General features: G+C 41.7%; 1 protein-coding gene across 6 annotated transcripts in view; it reads left to right on the forward strand.

The window, feature by feature from the left end:
• CKAP5 (cytoskeleton associated protein 5) overlaps positions 7847-24692 on the forward strand; it is a 109858-nt gene continuing 93012 nt past the window's right edge. For 4 of the 6 annotated variants that reach the window (XM_013994362.2, XM_021085233.1, XM_021085234.1 and 1 more), the window contains exon 1: positions 7847-7982. The gene's annotated coding sequence lies outside the window, so the exon portion shown is untranslated. Of the gene's footprint in view, positions 7983-8182; positions 8368-24692 lie in introns of those variants that run through there. The other 2 variants (XM_021085232.1, XM_021085235.1) reach the window with 1 other exon arrangement.

Consider the following 24692-nt stretch of genomic DNA (forward strand, 5'->3'; position numbering starts at 1 on the left):
CCTGGCCTGGCTTGGAGTCATGAGTAATAACCGCACCTGTTCTGTCTGGCAGGCCCACGCTGTGGAAGGGCTGCTTGCAGACATCACCTCTAAGTCCCTTGGGGATGTGGGGAGAATGAAGAGCCATAAAAGTTGGGAGGTTCCTGGCTGAACATACAGCTTGTCATGAGAAGAGAGGTCAAGACCAGGGTTCATAGGCTTCCGAAATCTTAATTCCTCTAGAGGCGAGTGCAGATAGGTTTCATCTTGAGTGCTTGATTGGTTGGTAGTGGCTGCCTGAAGTCCTGTACAGACTCAGTGGGAAAAGTGTCACGATGGTTAGTGATATCTCCTTTGGGCACCAGAAGGAAGTGTCATGGCATATATACCATGTATCTTCTATTTCTGTTCTAGGACTTTGAGGACTTCAGTGTCACAGCACTTGACTTGGCCTTGCAGTGATGGTCACTGGCAAGACTGATGTAGTAAGAAAAGTGCAGACTGGGAACAAGGTGGGCTAATTCGAGTCCCAAATCTGCCACCAGCTCTGTTTGATCTTAGTCATGTTTTTTTTTCTTTTTTCTTTTTAGGGTCACGCCCATGGCATTTGGAGGTTCCCAAGCTAGGGGTCAAATCAGAGCTGTAACCTTCAGCCTGCACCACAGCCACAGAAACACTGGATCCAAGCCTCATCTGCAACCTGCACCATAGCTCTCGGCAACACCGGGTCCTTAACCCACTGAACGAGGTCAAGGATCAAACCCACGTCCTCATGGATGCTAGTCGGGTTCATTAACCACTGAGCCACGATGGGAACTCCTGATCTTAGTCATGTTTCATGGTTATTTTGAGAATCAGTCAAGTGAACACTAAGATTCCTTTATTTTTTAAAAAGCTGGGGAGTTCCTGTCATGGTGTAGTGGAAGTGAATCTGACTAGTATCCATAAGGATGTGCTTTCGATCCCTGGCCTTGCTCAATGGGTCAGCAATCCAGCATTTCCATGAGCTGTAGTGTAGGTCACAGATGCAGCTCAGATCCCAAGTTGCTGTGGCTGTGGTGTAGGCCAGTGGCTACAGCTCCCATTTGACTCCTAGCCTGGAAACCTCCACGTGCTGCGGGTGCGGCCTTAAAAAGAAAAAAAAAAGGTTGATTTTCTAAACCACAAACTATACATAGAATGATGCTCCCATTCATTCATTCATTCATCTGCTAGGGGTTGGACACTGCCCAAGCATGACCAAGAAAGTATCACAGAGCTTAGAGTCTATCAACAACTACCCACCAAAAAAGAAGAATGAGAAAGCAAAAAAGATGAAATCCTCTTATATGTAAGTGACAAGAAATCTGAGTATAAACTATAATGTATCATTCTTCTAACTTTGCTGAGGGATGGGGTGCTGGAACAAAAACAATTGGAATAGCTCAAGGAAACCATCATCTCCACCTTTCTTTTCTGAAAAAAAGAAAACAAAAAGAAAACAGAGAAAAAAGGACGACATGTGAAGCAAGGAAATCCATCCTGAAGCACAAGCCTATATACCTGTAGGAAGTACCACTTTCCAGAGCCTCAGAATTATGGGCCAGTCCATGAACAGTTGACCACTAGAGCCAGGAACTGGAGAAGAACTTTTCCAATAGGATGGGGAAAAAAATGAATGCTTGAACATACCATTTACTTGGAAAACTGAAAGTGTTTCTGGGAGAACAAAATTTTATGAATGCACTTTGCTGACCTGGGAGTCCTGTCAGTTCAGCAGGAGATGGGAAAGGATGGGGCCAGCCTGAATGGCCCAGGTCTTGACAGGAATTTGAACCAGTGGCAAATGAGAATTTAGGAATAGTATCAAGGACTAGCACCCTGTTTTCAAGCTATGCCTGCTATTAGTTTCCTGAACAGTAAAATGAAAAGGTTGAACCAGATGATTGCTAAGGTCATTTCTGGCCTGAGACTTGTATTTATGTTCCTTGCAGAAAATCCTGGGGAAGAAACAAGGACGAATGGCGAATTCCTTGTGTAGTTATCTAGATATAAAATCTAAAACTGATAGGTAGGGAGATGGTTAGTCAAATTCTAACAAACTGGACATAGTTTTGCAAACTAAGTTCAAAATACAGTCACTGCCCTTCTTTTTATATTAGATGAACAAATTGTGGAACCTAAGATGAAAAGATCTCTGTAGCACATAACGAAGCCTCCATGGCATGAATTAAAGCTTTCACCCAACCTAGGCCTGAAAAAAAACAGAAAGTCAGTGCTGCATGGGAACCTAGAAGAATTATCTACAAGAACTGAGGGTGCACAAGGTTCTAAATGTAATGCACTGACTTTCAAGGGCATCTTCAGTCACTTCTACTAATGGATATAATGATAGAAGCAATGTGGTTTTGCCCCTTTTTGTGGCTAAGAAACATTCTATGTCTTTCCTTCATGTTTGAAGATAACTCAACAGATCCAGTTAATAGGATGTGCATTTGGGGGTGTTTCAGGCCAGCCTTTGTTTTGAAACATTCCCTTACTTGTCCATTTATTTTCTCTCCAGATCATTCTCCTGCTGACAGAGGCTAAGCAGAGGTTGGCATAGGGAACAGAGGTTTTAGTTCCAGTCAAGGCTCCACTCACAACTTTGGGATCCTTGACTTGATGTTAAAACAGATCCAGGAGTTCCCATCGTGGCGCAGCGGTTAACGAATCCGACTATGAACCATGAGGTTGCGGGTTCGATCCCTGACCCTGCTCAGTGGGTTAAGGATCTGGCATTGCCGTGAGCTGCAGTGTAGGTTGCAGATGCAGCTCGGATCCCGCATTGCTGTGGCTCTGGTGTAGGCCGGTGGCTACAGCTCCGATTAGACCCCTAGCCTGGGAACCTCCATATGCCACGGGAGTGGCCCAAAAAAATAGCAAAAAGACAAAAAACAAACAAACAAACAAAAACCAAACAGATCCAGACAGCCTAATTAAGGGTTAGAGTTTAAACCCCACGCTGAAGTTAGCCCCAGGATATACAATATGCTTATTTCATTTTGCAAGAAACAAAGAGCCAAGAACTCTCACTTATCCTGCACCTTTCAGTGGCTTTTCCTCCAGCCCCTAACAGCCTGTTGACAGCCTGCCCACAAGGTCCCTATCTTCCCTTCTGCCTACTTCCTCTTCAGCAGGGCTGATGCTTCTGTGGTGTAAGTTCTTTTTTTTAGGGCTGTACCCACAGCATATGGAAGTTCTCAGGCGAGGGGTTGAGTCAGAGCTGCAGCTGCCAGCCTATACCACAGCAACAGCAATGCAGGATCCAAGCTGCATCTGCAACTACACCACACCTAACGGCAATGCCCAATCCTTAACCCATTGAGCAAGGCCAGGGATCGAACCCACATCCTTATGGATAGTAGTCAGGTTTGTTGTTACCCCTGAGCCATGATGGAACTCCTGCGGTCTAAGTTCTTATATACCCAGCATTTTGGGGCCTATGGGGAAATGGACTAAGAAAAAAGAGAAAAAAAAGCTATCCATTCCTTCATTTAACCAGCACCTATTAAGTGCAACTAAGTGCTAGATGGAATAGCCTTTGGAGTCTTGGAGGCCAGTCCAGACACTAAAACCCCAGCCACCTGAGATCCGTGTCAACATCACCACTGCTGTCTCCAGGGAATAATGCAGGGGGTGCTTGGACTGAAAGTCAATCATTGAAGCTGCTCCTTTTAGGCTGGAAGTGTGGATCCATGTCCCATGGTAGGGATGTTTCAAATCAAAATGTTGCTTGTGATCATGATGGAATGACCACTGACCCAACTCTAGAAGACTTTTCAGGGGTGCCCAGCACAGTTATTCAGCAGCCACAATGTCTGTCATTTGCCTCCTGCTTCACTTCGATATCTAACACGCACGAGGGTTTCACGGTCCTATTATTAACTTCCTTAGGTAGAACTATTGAGAAGCCCCAGGAATAAAGTAGGTACACATGGCACTAATAAATATATAGGTAAATGCCATTTGATGATAACCTTGGACTGGCCAAACATTTATTGAACATCAACTATGGGCAAGATACTGTATTAAGTTTCTTCAAGGCTCTACAGAATCTGCCACTCCCCGCCCTCTGTTATCAGATCTCAGCTCCTACCACCCTCTTACTGCCAACTACTCTGCTCCAGTTCTACTGGCCTCCTCCCTGTTTCTTAAACTAGCCAGATATGTTCCCACCTTAGGGTCTCTGCATAGCTGTTCCCTCTGGCTGGCACTTTCTTCCTCTAGATATACTCACGATTTGCCTTCTTCAAGTCTTTGCTCAAATGTCATTTCAAACTCACTCTGACCACCTTTATAAAATTACCGTCCTTCCCTCCACTTCTCAATCCCTTTTACTCTGTTTCAGTCTTTTCTATTTTCCCATTGCACATTTTGTCTAACACGCTGTACGATTTTTTACTTGTTGGTCATCTGTGTTTCCTCACTGTAATGTAAGTACCATGAGAAGAGATTTTTTTGGGGGGTCTATTTTGTTCACTGACAATTGCAAATGCCTAGAACAGTCCCTGCACATACTAGATGCTCAATAAATATTTGTTGAATGAATGAATAAATTAATGGACGCAGACATCTACTGCCCACCTGTAGTGAAGCTATAGGTAAACCATCTAAGACAAAAAGGGGTTCTCCCATCTTGTTCTAACTCTCCAGGACCTAGACGCCACCCATCCTTTATTGACAAAATTCCACGTTACCATCTGTTCTCCTTAATGTACTATTCCGTTTATTTCTGGTAATATTTAAATAAAGTAAATATGCCAGTGATCAATGACTGAAGAAGACTGCTTCCATATATTTCTAACCTTCTTCTCAAAGGTTATTGTCACCTTTTTGCTCTGATTGGCTCCCCTCTCCTACCTTACCTGTGGATCTGTCCTCATCTCTCTTTTTTTTCATTCACTCCACTCTTCCACTCTGAAGTCTCAGCCACAATTTGATCTTTTCACTCTATGGATGTAATTCTCAAAGCTTAAATCACTTGAGTCCTAATTTCTTCTCACAGCTTTCCTCCTGTATTTCCTAAGACTACTTAGATGATTCCATTTGAATGTTTCATTGGCATGTAAAAGTAAACAGGTCTGGAACTAAATGCCTTGTCCTTTCTTTAAGACCGGCTTCTCCTGACTTTCTACTTCCATTCAGGCAATCACTGCCTCCCAGTCCCTAGGCTCAAATTCTGTCACACTCTTTGACTCATCTCCCTATATGGGCTCCACCCTCACCTTTCTACCTAATCTAGACGATTGCCAAATCCTTCACTCTTTCTTGAATCTGTTCTCATCATTTCTACCACTATTATCTCATTTCAGACTCCTAACTGGGCTCTCAACTCTAACCCATTTTAGAATTAGACAATCAAGCTAATTCGTTTTCCAGAAGTGCAGTTCTGATTGTGTTACTCCCTTGCTCAGAAACCAATAGCTCCCCATTGCCTACTTAAAGTACAAATTCCTTACCTAAGTATTCAAGACCCCCCCCCAAAATTGTTCCAACTTTCTCTGTCAATGTTGTGTCCCACTACTTCCCAACATGAACCTTGTTCTAAAATCAAACCCACATGTTCAACTCCCAATTCACAATGCAATTTGTCTTTCTGCCTTTGGCTGTACTTTTCCCACTACTACATGCTCTCCCTGTTCCTTCTGTTTAAAAAAAACTTTTTAACATATCAGTGGTAAAAAATTCCTTTTCCTTCCTAGTGAGTCCCACCCCTCTTAAGTTTTTTTGAAATTCTAGTAAAGTTCTAACCATTTTCTTTTCTTTTTTTGTCTTTATTTTGTTTTTAAGGGCTGCACCTGTGGCATATGGCGGTTCCCAGGCTAGAGGTTGAATCAGAGCTGTAGCTGCCAGCCTATACCACAGCCACAGCAAGGCAGGATCCGAGCCACATCTGCTACCTACACTACAGCTCATGGCAACGCTGGATCCTTAGTCCACTGAGCGAGGCCAGGGATCCAACTCTAACCATGTCATCGGATACTAGTTGGGTCCATTACTGCTGAGCCACAGAGGGCACCCTCATGTTCCCCATTTTAAGGCATGCACACAAATACACATACATTAGCTATATATAATAAAACCATTCTATATATGTATACTTTTCTGCAACTTGCCATTTTCAATTAAACAAAATTTGTGCATTTTTAACCTCAGATATAGATTAACCACATTCTTTTTAATAGTTGCATGGTATCCTATTGAATGAATATGCCATAATTCGTGTAATAAATTCCCTATAGATGAACATTTAATTTCCAGTTTTTTATTCATTTTCTGAATCAGTGCTGCAGTGTTTTTTTTGTTCTTTGCATACGTACATAGATTTGTAGGACAAATTCCTATCAGTGGCATTACCTGGTCAAAAATTATGTATATTTTACATTTTAATAACCGTTAAACTGTCCTCCTAGAAGTTTTTACCAATTATACCTCTTTCAACAAGTGAGGTTGAGTGTCTGTTTACTCGCCCCTTGGCCAACCAAAGGGTTAAACTTTTTCACTTTTGCCAATTTGACAGATTTAAAAGACAATTGTTTTATTACTGTCACCCATGCCCTCTCCATTTCTTAGCCTCTTGGTAATCGACATATGCTTTAAATCCCAGATTAAAAATCTATCCCCTTCACGGATCCTCCCCCATCTAATTTCTCCCTTCAGATAAACATCCACAGCTTTTCTTTTATATTGTTTTCACATTGCTTTGAATTTTAGCTACTAGTCTGTATGTTTTATTCCTCTGATCACTGTAGTTTGCAAATTCCTTGGGGGTTAGGACAAGATCGTATTCATAGAAACATTGAATGTAGCGCTAAACAAGAATTTTAGAGGAGTTCCCGTCGTGGCGCAGTGGTTAACGAATCCGACTAGGAACCATGAGGTTGCGGGTTCGGTCCCTGCACTTGCTCAGTGGGTTAATGATCCGGCGTTGCTGTGAGCTGTGGTGTAGGTTGCAGACGCGGCTCGGATCCCGCGTTGCTGTGGCTCTGGCGTAGGCCGGTGGCTACAGCTCCGATTCAACCCCTAGCCTGGGAACCTCCATATGCCACGGGAGCGGCCCAAGAAATAGCAACAACAACAAAAAAAAGACAAAAAAATAAATAAAATAATAAAAAAAAAAAAAAAAAAAAGAATTTTAGAGACCGTATTAACCAAGCCTCTCATTTTTTTTTTCTTTTTTAATGCTCGAACCGGTGGCATATGGAAATTCCGCAGACCTGGGATCGAATCCCAGTCACAACTGGGAGCTACGCCATAGCTGCTGAAACATGGGATCCACAGCGGGAACTTCAAGCTTCTCATTTTTATGAATAAGAGGAGTATTAAGCTTTTGCAGAACACATTACTGTTTAAAGGCCCGTCCTAGACATTCAATTAGTTATATTAAATCCTCACATTAAGGTTATAAGGTCATCATTATCCCGGTTTACAGGTGAGGAAACTAAGCTCCAGATGATATACTGAGAAAAATGGTTTACCCAGAGAAGGTCCAACACTAGAATCCAGCGTTCTGTCTCCATTCATCCTCTTTCCATTAAATCCTAGCTGCCTCTCTAGTTTTCCCAACACATTTAACTGCAAATCTATATTTGGTGAATGAAATGAGTCCAAAAAAAAAAAAAAAGTGCCAGGTGTTGACAGCAGTTTAAATACCTGTAGTTAAATAAAGCAAAATGCTGACGGCCGCGGATGCACAGCTCTATAAACACCCATCATCCTTTCTGGGGTTGTCTGCAGCTTTGGCTCCAGCTACCCTCTGCCCTACCTGACAGTGCAGCTCCCAGTCCCAAGGGAATCACGCCTGCGCGCGGCCCCTTTAAGGCTGCGGGCGGCGCGTGCCCATAGTTCTTTCAAATGGACCAATAGAAGTGTGATGGGCGGTCCGAGAGGAACCAATAAACAACGAGGACACTGCGGGGTGTGCGGCGGCCCAAGCGGTTTCAAACGGCTTGGAGAAGCCCCTCGGTTCTGACCCGGCGGAGGTGAGTGCACTGTGGGCCGGACCCACCCACCTAGGCCCTCGGGTTCTGGAGTCGCGCGCGCGGCGAGGCCGTGGACCCCAGGCGGGGGGGCCTTCGCCGACACGCGCCTCCCTCGCCCAAGAACCCGGCGGATCTGAGGCGGCAAGGCGGGGCGGAGGCCGGGGGACTGAGGCGGCTGGGAGGGCGGGGGGCGTGGGCGCTCGTGTGCGACGGAGGCTGGGGCTGGTGACCAGAGCGCGCTGCCGTGGGCTGCGGGCGGCAGCGCCGGCGACGCGGGCGGCGCAGGGCCTCTCCTGGAGGCTCCGGGTTTTCGGGGACTGGGGCGGGGGCCTGCGAGCTGGGGCTGCTACGGCGCCCCTCGCGTAATTGTCAAATGAATGAATGGGTGAGTAAGAGCCTCCGAGGGCTGTGGTGAATGTGAAGGGCCTGGTCGCCTTAGAACGTAACAAGGACAGGGGGACCGGGGCCTGCCCGCGCACCTGTGGTCCTGCCCGCGCACCTGTGTTCCCACCGGCGTGGTGCGATTTTAACGATTCGGATCATACCGCTCCGCCCTTCCGCCTGGCTTTCTCTTCCAAAGATGTCAGTGGAGTTCAGATATCTTTCCAGCTCTGAAGATTTGGGGGACCAATACAATAGCCAGCAGTGTAGGTTAAGCAGGCCTTGCTACTTTTAAGGTAGGGGCTCGGTAAACTAGATTCTTACTTTTTAGCTCCTTCCACTCTGGCTGTTACGATAGCTACCCCGCAATCGTGGTAATTGTCAGGCTGGATTTGAATGCATTCTTTTTGTTTCTGGGATAGAAAATGATGAAAGTTACGTTGCCAAAGTGGCTACTGTGTATTAGAAAATACATTCGTGTTGATGAATGTTAACAATGCGTTTTTCATTCAGCATCAATAGAGGATGAAGAGGTTTTTGCTGAACTTGCCCCCAATTTATTCATGGCTCCAGTTTAACTCTCATGGGAATTAAGACTTCAAATCTTGGCCCAGAAATGCTCCTTGTCTTATTTTATGCATAATTATAGTAATTGAAAACTCATTTTTAGAGAGGTGAACTCCTCCTTTCTCCATTTTCATCACCCTGAAAAGTCCTTCTTTGACCTAAAGAGCTGATAAATTAAGCTAACAATCTTTTGAAACTTTTAAGAGATGGTAAAAGATTTGGACTTCTCTTAAGTGACTGGATAAACTGTGCTCTTGTTTTTATAAAGTAATATAGAGAAAGGTGAAATCAATTTAATTTATTTAAAATTTTTGATCATCACCTCTGAATGATGAAGAGTATTATATAGCTTTCTACAACTGATAGTTTTTAGCTGCAATAAATTTGAGTACCTTAATATTATGAGCCCTATCCTAGGTTTTGGGGAGGTTATTAAAAATAAAAAATAATAAACATCTTTACCAATGCTTTAGGTTATCGTTAAAAAATCTTGATGAGGAATGAAAACTTTTCTTTATATGGAGTAAAGCCAGGCTCTTTGGTGCTCCTTTGACTTAATGGAGTCTCATTCATTCATTCCGTAAATATTGAGATTGATGCCTACTGTGTGTTAAGCATTGTTCTAGATTCTGGGAATACACTGGTGAACCAGAAAAAGACAAAGCCCCTGACCTAAGGGAGTTTGACAATTTTATCTCTCAAACAGTTTGCTGTAGCAAATTGTAGTTTCTATAATCCCTCTGGCCTAGTTCTAGTCCTTGAACAAAATAAATGCTCAAATACTTTTACCAGCAGTAGTTAACATTAATTGACTATTCCATGGCAATTTTCCATATGCCATGTTTTGTCTTTTTTAATTTGTAACTTTTTACAGATGAGGAAACTGGATCTTAAAAAGGTTGTGCAACTTGCTCAAAATCATACAATTGATAGAACCTCGGTTTGAACCCAAGTTAGTTTGTCTTCAGGGCCTTTGCTCTTAACCTCTCGTTGTATTGTATGAAGTAATGAAATCTTTTTGGGAGAATTCAGAATCATTTTCTGGGTAAAATCTGTCTCTCTCTCCTTTTTTTAGTACTTTTATCAGAGACATAATGAACTATGAACCATAGGAATGGTGGTTTTTAGAGGGAAAGTGGAGCAGTTCAAAATACAGTATTTACCATGTGGGAGATGGGCAGCTATGACAGTGGGAGGGGAGGACTAATGTGGGGATGAACTTGGATCTGGATCTGATTATGATTGATGGATTCCTGGTGATCAGTGTTGGAGAGGTTTGAGATTTTTTTTCAATTTCAGTTTTTAATTTTAATTAATTTTAAATGCATATTCTTATCTATAGAGTTCAGAATATGTTACTCACCCTTTTACTATAAGGGCAGTTGCCTTGCCTCCTTGTTATGCATCAAATATATTAAGCTTATTCTTTTTGGCCTTTGTGTTTGTTCATTCTGTCTGGAACTTCCTACCTGCTCTACCCCTACCTCAAGCCTGTGTTTGTATATAGACCTCACTTAGTTCTCAACTCAAATGTCATTTCCTTAAAGAGGCATTTTCTAGGCTCCAACTGAGGTAACCCTCTTGGTCACATTTATCTCTCTCTCTTTCTTTTTTTAACTTCATAGCAGTTATTGCTGTATGATAGGACATTTATTGTTTGCTTGTATATTAGCTCATTTCCCCACAAAAATGAAAGCAGAGCATAGATTCCCCCCCCCCCCACCTCTTATCTGTGAGGTTACCTCAGTGCCTCAAACAATCCTTGGGACAAAGAAGGTGGTCAAAAAATGTTTGTTGAACAAAGTTAGCCAAAACTGGAGTAGGTCTTCTCTATGTATTAAAGTGATAAAGACAGTATATAGCTAATCAGTTGGCTGTATTATGTTTATGTTGACTGGGAAAGAAGATACATCCAGCTTCTCCCGCCATTCCACCCCCCTGCCCCCCCCATTTTTAAAAACTTTTGAATCTGTAGAATTTTTTAGGGGTACTGGTCAAGTGTATAGTAGAATGTCCCTCAGTTAGAACTTATCTGGGAATTCCCATCATGGCCCAGAGGAAACGAATCCCACTGGGAACCATGAGGTTTCGTGTTCAATCCCTGGCCTTGCTCAGGGGTTAAGGATCCGGCGTTGCCCTGAGCTGTGGTGTAGGCCAGCAGCTGTAGCTCTGATTCGACCCCTAGCCTGGGAACCTCCATATGCCATGGGTGCAGCCCTAAAAAGCAAACAAACAAACAAAAAAAGAATTTATCTGTTTTTCTCATGATTAGACTAGGGCGATGAGTTTTGAGAAGGAAGGCCACAGGGAGAATGCCATTTTCATCAGATCATATTAAGTGTATTATCAACATGATTTATGACCGTTGATACTGTCTTTGGTCACCTGGCTGAAGTAGTGTCGTCAGATTTCTCCACTGTAAAGTTACTCTTTTCCCCTTTCCAAACTGTCCTTTTTGGAAGGAAGTAATTATGTGCAGTCCACTTATGGGGGGAGGAGTTGTGTTCCCCGCCCTTGGGGTGGAATATGTACATAATTAGTCAAAGTATTTTTATTAGTATGAACTGAAGGATATTTTAATACTTTGAATTATATTCCAATACTTCTTTATTTTGTTGCTCGGGTTGTTCCAGCTTTATCCATTGGAGAGCTCTTTCACTTGGCTCCTGTGCCCCTTTAACACTCCCACATCCGGGTATATGAGGATGTGTGTGTAGTTTTTATTTAGTTATTTTTGAGCATTCTCTACTTTCTGGTGCTATGAGATACTCTAGGCTCATCTCGTATGTTTCTTGTCATAGTGCTAAAATTAGCCATTTTTCCCAAGGAGCCCTGGTACCTTTTATTGGAGAATGGTAGTAGAAACCAAGATCTGAGTACAAGTGTTCTTATTGCCACTAGGGTGTCATTGTTTTAAGCCCTGTCAGCTAACAGAGTAAAGAAATGTTTGTGGTGTGATGTGTATAGACATATCTATATATTTCTACATGTAGCCATCTGTGTCTATATTAAGTTAAACATGAGTTCTTACTGATAATCTCAAAGTCTAATCCACCGCCATATAGATCATTTTAGTCTCCCCCTTGTTGATCTCTTGGTCTGAATTTTTTCTTTTTTTTTTGGTGTCTTTAGGGCTGCACCCCCAGCACATGGAGGTTGTCAGGCTAGGGGTTGAATGGGAGCTATAGCCACTGGCCTATGCCACAGCCACAGCAACGCCAGATCTGAGCCACATCTCTGATGTACACCACAGTTCATGGCAACGCCAGATCCTTAACCCGCTTAGTGGGGCTAGGGATCGAACCTGCATCCTCATGGATACTAGTCAGATTTGTTTCTGCTGAGCCACAGCGGGAACTCCATTGATCTGAATTTCTACTTCAACAGTTCAAAACTTGACTTCCACCATCCATTTACTTAATTGTTCTATTCCAGTATACATGTATAGCAATATCTGAATTGTTAATCCATACTTCCCATAGGAGAGAACTTTATCAGCTAGAAGTACAGTGCTTATGTGCAGTTTCTTTTGCCTTTAGTTTTTTTTTTTTTTTTTTTTTTTTTTTTTTTTTGTCTGTTTGCTATTTCTTTGGACCGCTCCCATGGCATATGGAGGTTCCCAGGCCAGGGGTCAAATTGGAGCTGTAGCCACCGGCCTATGCCAGAGCCACAGCAACGCGGGATCCGAGCCGCTTCTGCAACCTACATCACAGCTCATGGCAACGCCGTATCCTTAGCCCACTGAGCAAGGGCAGGGACCAAACCCGCAACCTCATGGTTCCTAGTCGGATTCGTTAACCACTGCGCCACGACGGGAACTCCGGAAACTTTTTTTAAAATAAACTTTTTATTTTGTAATAATTTTAGATGTACTGAAAAGTCGTAGAGATGATACAAAGAATTCTATATACCTCTTACCTAGTCTCCCCTGTTGTTATATCTTACCCGGTACATTTGTCAAAGTGTAGAAACCAACATTGATGCATTACTTTTAACTGAACTCCAGCCTTTGTTGGGATACCTATGGTTTTCTATTCATACTGCCTTTCTATTTCAGAATCTAATCCAGAGTAACCTAATGCATTTAGTTGTTATCTCTCTTAGTCTCCTCTGGTCTTTGATAGTTTCTCTGACTTTCCTTGTCTTCATGACCTTGACAGTTTTGAGAAGGACTAGTTGGTTATTTTGTGGATTGCACTTCCTTTGGGTTTGTTTGATGCTTTTCTCATTTTTACACAAGGGTTATGTGTTTTTTGAAAGAACGCCACAAAATACCATCATTTCCTATCAGGGAGTATGTGATATTCACATGATATCCCTCATGATGTTAACCTTGTACATTTGGTTAAGGTAGTGTTTGCCAGGTTAAGTAGTAAAGTTATTTATTTATTTTTTTTTTTTTACTTTTTAGGGCTGCACCCAAGGCATATGGAGGTTCCCAGGCTAGGGGTCCAGTCGGAGCTGTAGCTGCCGGCCTACGCCAGAGCCACAGCAACTCGGGATCCAAGCCGCTTCTGCAACCTACACCACAGGTCACATCAACGCCGGATCCTTAACCCACTGAGCAAGGGCAGGGACCGAACCTGCAACCTCATGGTTCCTAGTCGGATTCGTTAACCACTGCGCCACAACGGGAATTCCCAGGAGACCTATTCTTTTGAAGTGAGTTACTAAGTCTAACTCAGAGTGGATGGAGGACTTAAGTTCCACTTTCTGAAGGGAAGAATATCTACATAGAGTATTTGGAATTTTGTAAGAAAGATTTGTCAGTTCTCCCCCATTTATTTCTCTGTTTAACCATTTATCTGTATCAGTATGAATATATGTTTTCTATTTTGAATTATAATCCGATTCTGTTACTTATTTTTGCTTGATTTTTTTCTACCTTTGACCACTGGGGGCTCTTTTAGGTTGGCTTCTGTGTCCCTTAACGTGCTTCTATCCTTTTTTTCCTTTTTGAACATTTCTTTTATGGTACTCCAAGATGCTCCAATATCATCTTATATTTTTTCCTATCCCAGCCATAGAATCAGTCATTTCTCCAAGGAGCCCTGGTTTCTTTTATGAGACAGTGGTATTTAGAAGGCAAGGTGTGAGGGTTAGGGGTGCCTATAGGGTGTCATTGTTCCTAAACCTGCTCAGTGGACAGAGCTAGGTAATATATGTATTATACTCACCCTGGTATATGCACATACATATAGTTGTTTTTATATATTTGCACCTGTGTTTATATTAAGCTAAACATGAATTAATATGGTTCTTCAAATTTCAGAGGAAACTTATATCCCCAATAAATGTCCTCTTTGCGATATGCTTTTTACGGAGATCTGACTCCCCCACCCATAACTCTTTTTGGGGGCGGGGGCACCTATAAGCATATGGAGTTCCTGGGCCAGGAATCGGATCTAGGCCAGTTGCAACCTACACCACATCTGTGGCAATGCCAGTCCTTTAACTTATTGTGTGGGTCTGGGGAATCAAACCTGCGGCCCAGGGCTGCAGAGACACCACCAATCCCATTGTGCTACAGTGGGAACTCTCCCCATAACTTTTTAAGTGCCACAGAAAACATTGTTTTCCCTTACTCTGCAACAGCAGGTGTTTATTCCTAGCATATGATCTTTGCTTAGAGATGCATTTAAAGTATAAATTCTGACTCAATTTGAATGGCCAGACATTTTTGGTGTAGATAGGATGTCAGATAAGCCTTGGTGGCCTCATGTCTTTTCAAACATGAGTCTTATTATTTATTAAGATTAGTTGTCGTGGGCAGTGGTTAACGATCCGACTAGGACATGAGGTCATGTACGATGTCATGTTAAACCTCATGGTTCTTCTTGTAGTTTTATTCTATAAGAGATTAGAAATCTAATTCTTCATTATCTTGATTGTATTTCTTAGAGGTTATTAAAGTGACTTTTAGATCCCTTCTGTAAAGATGAGGAAAAAGTTGACTAGTATCAAGTATTTCCTGATATGAAATTATTTGTTTAATGCCAGTGTCTTTCCTTTTTTCAGTCATAAGACTTAAAGTAGTGTTTTATTTATCACAAAGTTAACTCCTGGGAAATAAACAGAAAAAGTCTTTTCTGCAGCCTGGGTTTTGTTGACTTCCTTCGAGTTGATTCTACTGCTTCTTTATACACAATTTCACCCTGCTTACTTGTTTAAATCAAGAGCTAAAATTATGCAGCACTGCTACAAGCTAACTAGAAGTGTTGGTTTGATCACAAATGTTGAGGAAGGAAAGCTACAAAACATAAAACATTAAAACTCTTTTAAAAAGTCCAGTTGGAACTTTTTTTTTTTTTTTTTTTTTTTTTTTTTGTCTTTTCTGCGGCCGCACCCTCAGCATATGGAGGTTCCCAGGCTAGTGGTCTAATCAGAGCTGTAGCCGCTGGCCTATGCCACAGCCACAGCAATGTGGGATCCGAGCCATGTCTGCAACCTACACCACAGTTCACGGCAGCACGGGATCCTTAACCCGCTGAGCAAGGCCAGGGATCGAACCTGCAAGCTCATGGTTCCTATTCGGATTCGTTAACCACTGAGCCATGCCGGAACTCTGAGCCTTTTTTTTTTTTTTTTTTTTTTTTTCCCCACTGTACAGCAAGGGGGTCAGGTTATCCTTACATGTATACATTACAATTACAGTTTTTCCCCCACCCTTTCTTCTGTTGCAACATGAGTATCTAGACATAGTTCTCAATGCTATTCAGCAGGAGCTCCTTGTAAATGTATTCTAAGTTGTGTCTGATAAGCCCAAGCTCCCGATCCCTCCCACTCCCTCCCCCTCCCATCAGGCAACCACAAGTCTCTTCTCCAAGTCCATGATTTTCTTTTCTGAGGAGATGTTCATTTGTGCTGGATATTAGATTCCAGTTATAAGTGATATCATATGGTATTTGTCTTTGTCTTTCTGGCTCTTTTCACTCAGTATGAGATTCTCTAGTTCCATCCATGTTGCTGCAAATGGCATTATGTCATCCTTTTTTATGGCTGAGTAGTATTCCACTGTGTATATATACCAGTTCTTCCGAATCCAATCATCTGTCGATGGACGTTTGGATTGTTTCCATGTCCTGGCTATTGTGAATAGTGCTGCAATGAACATACGGGTGCATGTGTCTCTTTTAAGTAGAGCTTTGTCCAGATAGATGCCCAAGAGTGGGATTGCAGGGTCATATGGAAGTTCTATGTATAGATTTCTAAGGTATCTCCAAACTGTTCTCCATAGTGGCTGTACCAGTTTACATTCCCACCAGCAGTGCAGGAGGGTTCCTTTTTCTCCACAGCCCCTCCAGCACTTGTTATTTGTGGATTTATTAATGATGGCCATTCTGACTGGTGTGAGGTGGTATCTCATGGTAGTTTTGATTTGCATTTCTCTTATAATCAGCTATGTTGAGCATTTTTTCATGTGTTTGCTGGCCATCTGTATATCTTCTTTGGAGAAATGTCTATTCACGTCTTTTGCCCATTTTTCCATTGATTGATTGGTTTTTTTGCTGTTGAGTTGTATAAGTTGCTTACATATTCTAGAGATTAAGCCCTTGTCAGTTGCATCATTTGAAACTATTTTCTCCCATTCTGTAAGTTGTCTTTTTGTTTCTTTTTGGTTTCCTTTGCTGTGCAAAAGCTTTTCAGTTTGATGAGGTCCCATGGGTTTATTTTTTGAGCCATTTGTTTTTGATGCAAGAGTCCCTCACACCTCTGTAGCAGTACATCTTGAGGGTATTGCTACATTGATTGCTCGAATAGATTATCCTGAAAGGTTTAAATGATCATCAGTATACTTTGTTTACGAAGACTGGGAGGCTTATGTATTTTCTTAGATTTTAAATGGGAAAAAAAGTTACATAAAGTAATTGCTGTTTCAGGGTTAAACCCGCACTTTTGTTTTGGTCTTTGTGTGCGTGTGTGTCTTTTTAGGGGCGCACCCATGGCATATGGAGGTTCCCAGGCTAGGGGTCGAATCAGAGCTACAGCTGCTGGCCTGCACCACAGCTCAGGGCAACGCCGGATCCTTAACCCACTGAGCAAGGGCAGGGACCGAACCCGCAACCTCATGGTTCCTAGTCGGATTCGTGAGTTCTCATGGATACTAGTCGGGTTCATTACCACTGAGCCACAAGTGGAACTCCAAAAATCTTGTTTTCAGAATCTGTTACTGAACAGTTTTTCACTTTGATAAAGCATTTACTTCAGAACTCTGTTAAATATATCATGTTTTCCTGACATATTTGAAATACACATTCAGCATACACAATTTTATTTATAAACTCAAAGAATACATTTATTGTATATTTAAGAATTCTATGATTTGATGAAATCTTGCCATTTTAGGAATATGTTAGAGGACAGAGTACTCTGCTGGACGCTGGGTAATAAGATTCAGTTCTTTCTTTCATGGAGATATGATGTCCAAAAAATGTTAAAGGGGAAAAGTGAGGCTTAGTTTATGGGCTGAATATAGACAACACCAGCTTCAAGGTGCCAGGCTGAAATTTTAAATTTTAGAGCTTTAAAAAACAATACGATAAAAATATTGAAACTTGTTGTTTAAAAAAAAAAAAAAAAAAAAGACATGGCTAGGTATTAAAGTGAAAAGTGAAAATTCTTTGGCCAGTCTCATAGACACTCTTCTAAAAGTAGTCAGGGTTAACAGTTTTCTGTGGACCCATCCAGAAAAGTTTTATGTGCTTTTAAACATGTACAATGTTGTATTTGTTTCCTATGACTGCTGAAACATATTACTATAAATTTGGTGGCTTAAAACAACAGCTCCAATTGGACCCCTAGCCTGGGAACCTCCATATGCCTCAGGAGTGCACCAAGAAATGGCAAAAAGACCAAAAAAAAAACAACACAAAACTGTAATTTATTCTCTCACAGTTCTGGAGTCCAAAGGCCACATTTAGGGTGAGTTAGAGAAGGCTAATATTGAGGCAAGGCCACACTCCTCCACAGGCTCTCGGGGAGAACTCCTCCCTTGCCCCTTTAGCTTCTGGTGGCTCTTGGCATTCCTTGGCTTATGTCTCATCACTCCAGCCTTTTCTCATCTTGCTCTTCTCTGTCTTCACATCGCCTTCGCCTCTGTGCATGTCAGATTTCCCTCTGTCTCCCTCTTATAGGGCTACATGTGATTGCATTCAGGGCTCACTCAGATAATCCAGGATGATCTCCCCATCTCTAAACTCTTAATTTAATCACATCTGGGAAGACCTCTTTTCCAAATAAAGCAGCATTTAATAGGTTTCAGGGATTACAACCCAGTATCTTTGGGGGTCATTAACCACCTCCCAGCAATGTGTATTTCCCTCCTAGTATATTTTTACTCAACACAACAAAAGGAATCAGACTTCATATACTATCTTCCACACTTCTTTTTCTTTTTTTTTTAACTTTTATTTGTGGTTATTTTGTGGAATTTATCCCTGGGCCATAAGTTTTTGTGTCTTCAGTTTCTTCTGGGATGTCTTTTTCTTCTGTGTAACCTCCTCTTCTGGTTTAGGAACAGTCTGCTGTTTTCAGTAAAGGTCACCTCAGTGTGGCAGTAAGGGTTGATTTGACCATACGCTCACTAAGTCTTGGCTGCATCTTGGAGGCTTTGTTTACCTGGATGTGCTCAATAACCAGAGAATCTGCATCTAAGGCTTAAGTTCAGTGTTAATCTCTGCATTTTTGAGTATGTGTGATAAAAATGCAGCACTCTATTTGGGCTTCCGGCCCTGTGTCCAGCCCCACTATTTGGTCTGGGCACACATACCAACTTCACTGTAACGACGAATGGCACTCATTGCTTCAGATACTTGGTGGCATTTTGAATATGCATATCCTTAATGCCCTGGGCAGTTTTCATGAGTGCTCTTAAAGTGAACATGATGGTTTGAACCGCTTGATTTGCATGGTTTTGTGGGGTTTTCTGGGTCAAGTGAATAGAGAGCCATTTTTAAGCTCACTTCAGGCTGCTTACAGGAAAAGCCAAATTTCTTTTCAAAACTTAATGGTGGATTTCTTCCACTCAGTGTTTAAATATTTTCTTTAGTCCCTATTCCCACCCCACCCCCCCTTTACTACCTACAGAGCATTTTGAATGGAAGAATGTCTCACTTTTTGGTTTTTGGTTTTTGGTGGGTTTTTTTGGGTTTTTTTTTTGTTGCATTTTAGGCCCGTACCAAGGGCATACGAAGTTCCCAGGCTAGGGGTCACCTTGCACCACAATCACAGCAAAGCCAGATCCAAGCCATGTCTGCAACCCATGCCACAGCTTGGCAACACCAGATCTCTAACCTAGTGAGCGAGGCCAGGGATCAAACCCACATCTTAATGAATATCAGTTGGGTTCGTTACCACTGAGCCACAACAGGAATTCTCATGTCTCACTTTTTTTTTTAATTGTAGTGTGTTTTTTTTTTTTTAATTACATAACATAAAAATTACCACCTTAAATATTTTAAATTAAGTACATTCACATTACTGTGAAACACATCTCTAAAACTTTTTCATCTTGGAAATCTGAAACTCTGTATCCTTTAAACAACTCTTGTTTTTCCTCCTTCCCCAGCCCTTGATAACTACCATTTTACTTTCTGTTGCTATGAATTTTACTAGTTTAGATACTTATATAAGTGGAATCAGACAGTATTTATCTTTTTGTTAGTGGCTTACTTCATTTACCATGATATCTTCAAAGTTCATTCTTATTGTGTCATGTGACAGGATTTCTTTTTAAGGCTAATATTCCATTGTATCTTTTTAGCACATTTTGTTTTTCCCATTCATTCCTAAGTGGACCATTTGGGTTTCCTCTACTTCTTGGCTGTTTTAAATAGTGCTGCTTTGAACATGGGTGTGCAATTCTGAGACCCAGCTTTCAATCCTTTTGGATATATACACAGATACACATACATATTCTCAGAAGTGGAATTGCTGGATCATATGGTAATATGGTATATTCTATTTATACTTTTTTTTTTCTTTTTTTTTTTTTTTGCTATTTCTTGGACTGCTTCCACGGCATATGGAGATTCCCAGGCTAGGGGTCTAATCGGAGCCGTAGCCACCAGTCTACGCCAGAGCCACAGCAACGTGGGATCCGAGCCGCATCTGCAACCTACACCACAGCTCACGGCAACGCTGGATCGTTAACCCACTGAGCAAGGGCAGGGACCGAACCCGCAACCTCGTGGTTCCTAGTCGGATTCGTTAACCACTGCACCACGACAGGAACTCCTATTTATACTTTTTTGAGTAGCCTCCATACAGTTCCACCATTTTACAGTCCCGTTAACAGTGTACAAATGTTCGGATTTTCTCTCCATTTTTAGTATTTGTTATTTTCTGTTTAAAAATTTTTTGTTAGTTTTTTAATAGCAACCATTCTGATGGATGTGAGGTGATAGCTCATTGTGGTTTTGACTTGTATTTCTCTGATAATTAGTGGTGTTGATCATCTTTTCATATGTTTGTTGGCCATGTATATCAGCTTTGTAGAAACATCTATCAAGTCCTTTGCCCATTTTTAACTGGGTTTTTTTGGGGCTTTTTTTGTGGGGGTTCTTTTTTTTTTCTTTTTCATCTGTACTCGCGGGATACAGAAGTTCCCAAGCTGAGGATCAAATTTGAGCTGCAGCTGTCACCCGTGGTCACAGTTGCAGCAATGCCAGATCCTCAACCCACTGCACCCCAATGGAAACTCCCTTTGTGGAGGTTCTTGATATTTTCTGGTTATTTACCCCTTATCAGATAAATGATTACAAATATTTTCTTCCATTCTGTAGGTTATCTTTTTACTCTATTGTGTCCATTGATACACAAAAGTCTTTAAGTTTGATATAGTCCTAATTGTCATTTTTGCTTTTGTTGCCTATGCCTTTCACATTGTATTTAAGAAATTATTGTCTGGGAGTTCCTGTTGGCACAGCAGAAACGAACCCAACTAGTATCCATGAGAACGCAGGTTTGATCCTTGGTCTGGCTCAGTGGGTTACGGATCTGTTGTTGCCATGAGCTGTGGCATAGGTCACAGATATGGCTCGGATCTGGCATTGCTGTGGCTGTGGCGTAGGCTGCCAGCTGTAGCTCTGATTTGACTCCTAGCTTGGGAACTGCCATATGCTGTGAATGCACCCCTAAAGAGAGAAAAAGAAATCATCATCCATTCCAGTGTCGTGAAGCTTTTCCCTCTCTGTGTTCCCCTAGGAGTTTTCTAATTTTAGGTTTTTAATCATTTCAAATTAATTTTTGTGTATGATGTAAGATAAGGGTTCAGCTTCACGCTTTTGTATGTGGCTTTACTCTTTTGTATGTGGCTATCCAGTTTTCACTCTTTTGTATGTGGCTATCCAGTTTTGTATGTAGCTATCCAGTGAAGTTCAACTTCACTCTTTTGTTTTTTGTTGTTGTTGTTGTTTTTTAAATTACTCAATGAAATTATTACATTTGTAGTTGTACAATGATCATCACAGTCCAATTTTATAGGATTTCCATCTCACAACCCCAGCACATCCCCCCTCCCCCCAAACTGTCTCCTCCAGAGACCATAAGTTTTTTGGTATATGAGTCAGTATCTGTTCTGCAAAGAAGTTCAGTCTGTCCTTTTTTCAGATTCCACATGTCAGTGAAAGCATTTGATACGGGTGTCTCATTGTATGGCTGACTTCACTTAGCATGATAATTTCTAGGTCCATCCATGTTGCTAAAAACGCCAGTATTTCATTCCTTTTAATGGCTGAGTAATATTCCATTGTGTATATATACCACATCTTACTGATCCACTCCTCTGTCTATGGACATATAGGTTGTTTCCGTCTTGGCTGTTGCAGATAGTGCTGCAATGAACATTGAAGTACATGCGTCTTTGCGAGTCATGGTTTTCTCTGGATAGATGCCCAGGAGTGGTATTGCTGGGTCAAATGGTAGTTCTATTTTTAGTTTTCTGAGGAATCTCCATACTGTTTTTCCACAGTGGTTGCACCAATTTACAGTTCCACCAACAGTGTAACAGGGTTCCTTTTTCTCCACACCCTCTCCAGTACTTATTGTTTGTAGACTTTTTGATGATGGCCATTCTGGCTGGTGTAAGGTGGTACCTCATAGTGGTTGTGATTTGCATTTCTCTAATGATGAGTGATGCTGAACATCTTTTCATGTGTTTTTTTGGCCATCTGTATGTCTTTGGAGAATTGTCTGTTTAGATCTTCTGCCCATTTTTTGATGGGATTGTTTGTTTTTTTGGTATGGAGCTGCAGAAGGTGTTTATAAATTTTGGAGATTAATCCCTTGTCAGTTGATTCATTTGCAAAGATTTTCTCCCATTCTGTGGGTTGTCTTTTCATTTTGTTTAGGGTTTCCTTTGCTGTGCAGAAATTTTTCAGTTTAATTAAGTCCCATTTTTTTATTTTCGTCTTTACTGTCATTACTCTAAGAGGTGGATCTGAGAAGATGTTGCTGTTGTTTGTGTCAGAGTATTTGGCCTATGTTTTCCTCTAAGAGTTTTATAGTGTCTGGTCTTACATCTAGGTCTTTAATCCATCTTGAGTTTATTTGTGTGTATGGGAGTGTTCTAATGTCATTCTTTTTAAATGTGACTGTCCAGTTTTCCCAGCACCACTTATTGAACAGGCTGTCTTTTCTCCATTGTTGTAGTCTTGCCTCTTTTGTCACAGATTAGTTGGCTGTAGGTATGTGGGTTTAATTCTGGGCTTTCTATCCTGTTCCACTGATCTGTATTTCTGTCTTTGTGCCAGTACCATACAATGACTGTTGCTTTGTAGTATAGTCTGAAGTCTGGGAGCCTGATTCCTCCAGCTCCATTTTTCTCTTTGAGGATATCTTTGGCTATTCTGGGTCTTTTGTGCTTCCAAACAAACTTGAGAATATTTTGTTCAAGTTCTGTGGAAAATGTCCTTGGTAATTTGATAGGGATTGCATTGACTCTGTAGATTCAATTCAATTCAATTCAGTGGGTAGTATAGTCATTTTGATAATATTAACTCTTCCAATCCAAGAGCATAGTATGTCTTTCCGTCTGTTTGTGTCATCTTTGATTTTTTCATCGGTGTCTTATAGTTTTCAAAGTACAGGTCTTTTGTTTCTTTAGGTAGGTTTACTCCTAGGTATTTTATTCTTTTGGATGCAATGGTAAACGGGATTGCTTCCCTAATTTCTCTTTCTGATCTTTCATTGTTTGTGTATAGAAATGCTGTTGATTTCTGTGTATTAATTTTAAATCCTGTGACTTTGCCAAATTCATGGATGAGCTCTAACAGTTTTCTGGTAGAGTCTTTAGGATTCTCTAGGCATAGTATCATGTCATCTGCAAATAGTGATAGTTTTACTTCTTCCTCTCCAATTTGGATTCCTTTTATTTCTTTTACTTCTCTGATTGCTCTGGCTAGGACTTCCAAAACTATGTTGGAGAGTAGTGGCGAGAGCAGACATCCTTTTCTTGTTCCTGATCTCAGCGGGAATTCTTTCAGCTTTTCACCACTGAGAATGATGTTCGCTGTGGGTTTGTCATATATGGCCTTTATTATGTTGAGGTAGGTTCCCTCTATGCCCACTTTCTGAAGGGTTTTTCTCAGAAATGGGTGTTGAATTTTGTCAAAGGCTTTTTCTGCATCTTTTGAGAGGATCATATGGTTTTTATTCTTCAGTTTGTTAATGTGGTGTATCACACTGATTGAGTTGCGGATATTGCAACTTCCCTCTTTTGTATGTGGCTATCCACTATTTGCTGAAGACGCCATCCTTTCCCCACTGAATGGTCTCGGCACCCTTGTCAAAGATCATTTTACTCTAAATGCAAGGATTTATTTCTGGATTCCCTAGTCTATTCCATTGGCCTGTTTTTCTTCATGCTATTAACACACCACTTTGATCACTGTGGCTTTGTAATGTGTTGAAATCAGGAAGTGAGACTCCTCCAACCTTTTTCTTTTTCAAAAAATGTTTCAACTATTCAGGGTCCTTTGAGATGCCATATGAATTTTAGGATTAATTTTTCTATTTCTGCAAAAAATGCGGTTGGGATGTTGATGGAGATTGTGTTGAATGTGCACATTATTTTCAGAAATATAGAATCTTTTTAAAAAATTTTTATTAGTAGTGTTTATTTGGTTCTTAGAGATGCTAAGAGTTTCGAAAATTGTCTTCTTTGGAACATGGCACCAGTTGGGTGCCTTTGCCTTCCTGCCCTGCGTGCCCTAGGGGTACCTTGAATAATGATGAGGATGCTGGGAGAGGGGTGCAGAGAGAACCCCTGAAGGAAATGCCCTGGGAGAGAGGTTCTGAGCCAGGGGTCAGGATCAGGGTGATGGGGGCTGGGTCCAATGGAGGAGGAGCTGGGGGGCCAGGATGCCTGGGTCTTGGGGAGCATGTGGGCAGGGGCCAGTCTGTCACACTGCCTATGATCTGCCCCACATGGTTTCCTGGATCCTGGCTTGGTACTTGCATAGGTTGGTGTAGATACCAGGATAACCCGGCTGGGCACAGCACTCCATACTCCTGGACAAGAGACCCTGGAGCTGTTCTCTGTACACCACAGGTCCCCCGGACTCACCCTGACAGGAGTCCTTCTCACCTTGGGTGACCCCTGCACAGACCATGCCAGGGGTCATGGCTCCCCAGTATGCCCACCGACACTCCTGGTCTGAGGAGATGCTGATATTCACACACTGCAGGGAGTTGGGGTACCTGGCGATGGGACTGGATATGGTGCCAAGCCAGACACACGGCAGGGAGTCCCAGGGCTGGCAC

The sequence above is a fragment of the Sus scrofa genome, chromosome 2 (genome assembly GCF_000003025.6).
Source record: "Sus scrofa isolate TJ Tabasco breed Duroc chromosome 2, Sscrofa11.1, whole genome shotgun sequence".
Classification (NCBI taxonomy): domain Eukaryota; kingdom Metazoa; phylum Chordata; class Mammalia; order Artiodactyla; family Suidae; genus Sus; species Sus scrofa.